A 4,028-nucleotide genomic window follows, 5' to 3' on the forward strand; every position below is an offset into this window, starting at 1 on the left:
TATTAATGTCTGGTAGATAACGGTGCGTTGGCCTACAAGGTGATATATCAATATTAATGTCTGGTAGATAACGGTGCGTTGGCCTACAAGGTGATATATCAATATTAATGTCTGGTAGATAACGGTGCGTTGGCCTACAAGGTGATATATTAATATTAATGTCTGGTAGATAACGGTGCGTTGGCCTACAAGGTGACATATCAATATTAAGTCTGTAGATAACGTGCGTTGCCTACAAGGTGATATATCAATATTAATGTCTGGTAGATAACGGTGCGTTGGCCTACAAGGTGATATATTAATGTCTGGTAGATAACGGTGCGTTGGCCTACAAGGTGACATATCAATATTAATGTCTGGTAGATAACGGGCGTTGCCTAAAGTGATATATCAATTAATGTCTGGTAGATAACGGTGCGTTGCCTACAAGGTGACATATCAATATTAATGTCTGGTAGATAACGGTGCGTTGGCCTACAAGGTGTATATATTAATATTAATGTCTGGTAGATACGGTGCGTTGGCCTACAAGGTGACAGATACTACTGGTAAGTGTAGTGAATAACGGCGTGTCGTCTGAATACATCCTACCAATCCTGATGGAACGAAACGGGTTCTAGGCTTGATTCATACAAGGTTCTAGATCCTATAGAACTCTTTCTACGCGTGTAAAACACACACAACCCTCTGCCTTCATTCCTCTGAGACAATAAGCTCATGGACAATAACAGGACGAGACTATTATTAGGAGCTCAACAATGGAGATTTAACAGTGTTATATTATCTTATAGCCTATCTGAACTACACGTATGAATATGTTGTTATAATGTTGTATAATGTAGTGAGTTTACGAACCTTATCTTTAGAGAATCTGTCTTGGTTTTAAATCATTGGTTTCTAGATGACTACAGCTACAGGCTATAGTGACCTGAAGGGAGATGAGAAACACGCGTGTTTACCTTTCTCCTCATTCCCACTTTGACACATTCTTGAGGCGGCAGTACTGGCATTGGTTCCTGTGTGTTGATCAATGGGGACAGTTCCTGCTAGCGCGGCAGGTGTAGCAGAGGTTTCCGTCGACGCTCCGTTTGAAGAAGCTCTTACACCCCTCACATGTCAACTGGCCATAGTGCTTCCCGCTGGATTTATCCCCGCACACCACACACGCGATCTTGCGCGGCTGTTGTTTGTCCACGGAGTTAGTCGACGTTTGGCTAGTGATGAATGAGGATGTATTGCTTGAATGAGCGCCTTGGGGTGTCTGATGTGTTGAGGGATATCCAGAGAGGATGTGGGATTGAGGTGTCCCGTTAGGTCGGTAGAGAGGATAACGGTCCGACTTGTGAGAAGCGGGAAGAGATTCCGCCCTGAGAGTCGCGGGCGACATCGTCCTCGCCGTTTCTCCACGTTACCATCGCCAATATCATCCGTCAATGTTTCCAAACTTTCCGTTCGTTGTTACCCCAGTGTGCTGCCCGCGGGTGTCGACAAGTAAAGGCACAAATATATAAATACACAATTATTGCATCGTTGTATCAGTAATTAAGATGCATAAGCATAACGGTATGTAAAGTGCGGGTAGTTCTGACTGAATATAGTTAGCCACTCAGCAAAATTAAAGTAACATTTCTAAATAGCTCGGTCCAGAGAATCAACCCAGTCTGAGTGATGCACCATCAGAAACACACACCTGCATCCAGTCACAATCCACACTGGAGTCAAAGCATTTCCCTTTTCAACATGTGAGTCATTCTCTATTCCCTCTCTCAACCCAGTAGAACGTGCACACTAATCAGATACCCGGTGTTGTATGGAGCCGAGCCGTGACGCAGCAACTAGAACCGGGTTCATGAAAACAGCTGCACCGTGGCTCGTGCTATTCCGACGAGATAGAAGTTATCGTAAAAAAGAAAGACAACGGCGAGAGAAAGCGTTGTTGATGATGGCTGGACGTGTCCTGTAGAACTGGGATAATGTGCTTGACAAGACGGGTGTGCCTCTGACGTCTCCATTGAGCGGGTCAGCGCATATAAGGAGCGAGAAGTCCTTTGGTCTGTGCGCGAATGGAGAAGGGCCAGTACCAGGTGGAAACTAGGCCTATTGGTTACCGGAATAGAGTTCGATTGGTTTTGGAGAGATCGGGTTTAAGAGATGAACTAGCATGCCGCACATTCATTGGTTTATTTCTGATAACACAGCTCTGTATCTCCCTGTGTGTCTGTATATATAGACTACCACTGGTAGTATAAATGGCTCCATACAGCTCTGTATCTCCCTGTGTGTCTGTATATATAGCCTACCACTGGGTATTAAATGGCCCATACAGCTCTGTGTCTCCCTGTTGTCTGTATATATAGCTACCACTGGGTATTAATTGGCTCCATACAGCTCTGTACTGTGTGTCTGTATATTAGCCTACCACTGGGTATTAAATGGCCCCATACAGCTCTGTATTCTCCCTGTGTGTCTGTATATATAGCCTACCACTGGGTATTAAATGGCCCCATACAGCTCTGTATCTCCTGTGTGTCTGTATATTAAGGCTACCACTGGGATTAAATGGCTCCATACAGCTCTGTATCTCCCTGTGTGTCTGTATTATATAGCCTACACTGGGTATTAAAAAGGCTCCATACAGCTCTGTATCTCCCTGTGTGTCTGTATATATAGCCTACCACTGGGTATTAAATGGCTCCACTACAGCTCTGTATCTCCCTGTGTGTCTGTATATATAAGCCTACCACTGGGTATTAAATGGCCCCATACAGCTCTGTATCTCCCTGTGTGTCTGATATATAGACTACCACTGGGTATTAAATGGCCTCCGTACAGCTCTGTATCCCCCTGTGTGCTGTATATATAGCCTACCACTGGGTATTAAATGCTCCATACAGCTCTGTATCTCCCTGTGTGTCTGTATATATAGCCTACCACTGGTATTAAATGGCCCCATTACAGCTCTGTATCTCCCTGTGTGTCTGTATATATAGCCTACCACTGGGATTAAATGGCTCCATACAGCTCTGTATCTCCCTGTGTGTCTGTATATATAGCCTACCACTGGGTATAAATGGCTCCATACAGCTCTGTACCTGTGTGTCTGTATATATAGACCTACCACTGGGTATTAAATGGCCCCATACAGCTCTGTATCTCCCTGTGTGTCTGTATATATAGCCTACCACTGGGTATTAAATGGCTCCATACAGCTCTGTACTCCCTGTGTGTCTGTATAATATAGCCTACCACTGGGTATTAAATGGCCCCATACAGCTCTGTACCCTGTGTGTCTGTATATATAGCCTACCACTGGGTATTAAATGGCCCCATACAGCTCTATGTACGTTGTGTCTGTATATATAGCCTACCACTGGGTATTAAATGGCCCATACAGCTCTGTACTGTGTGTCTGTATATAGGCTACCACTGGGTATTAAATGGCCCCATAAGCTCTGTACTCCCTGTGTGTCTGTATATATAGCCTACCACTGGGTATTAAATGGCCCCATACAGCTCTGTATCTCCCTGTGTGTCTGTATATTAGCCTACCACTGGGTATTAAATAGGCTCCATACAGCTCTGTATCTCCCTGTGTGTCTGTATATATAGCCTACCACTGGGTATTAAATGGCTCATACAGCTCTGTATCTCCCTGTGTGGCTGTATATATAGCCTACCACTGGGTATTAAATGGCTCCATACAGCTCTGTATCTCCCTGTGTGTCTGTATATATAGCCTACCACTGGGTATTAAATGGCCCCATACAGCTCTGTATCTCCCTGTGTGTCTGTATATATAGCCTACCACTGGGTATTAAATGGCCCCATACAGCTCTGTATCTCCTGTGTGTCTGTATATATAGCCTACCACTGGGTATTAAATGGCCCCATACAGCTCTGTATTCCCTGTGTGTCTGTATATATAGCCTACCACTGGGTATTAAATGGCCCATACAGCTCTGTATCTCCCTGTTGTGTCTGTATATATAGCCTACCAACTGGGTATTAAATGGCTCCTCACAGCTCTG

The 4,028-nt window shown here is 44.5% G+C and overlaps 1 pseudogene; it reads right to left on the minus strand.

Moving 5' to 3' along the window:
* Nucleotides 1-693: 693 nt before the first annotated feature.
* On the minus strand, nt 694-1,497 carry LOC139022622 (COUP transcription factor 2-like; annotated as a pseudogene).
* Nucleotides 1,498-4,028: the final 2,531 nt, after the last annotated feature.

This window comes from Salvelinus sp. IW2-2015, unplaced genomic scaffold, assembly GCF_002910315.2.
Source record: "Salvelinus sp. IW2-2015 unplaced genomic scaffold, ASM291031v2 Un_scaffold5410, whole genome shotgun sequence".
NCBI lineage: Eukaryota > Metazoa > Chordata > Actinopteri > Salmoniformes > Salmonidae > Salvelinus > Salvelinus sp. IW2-2015.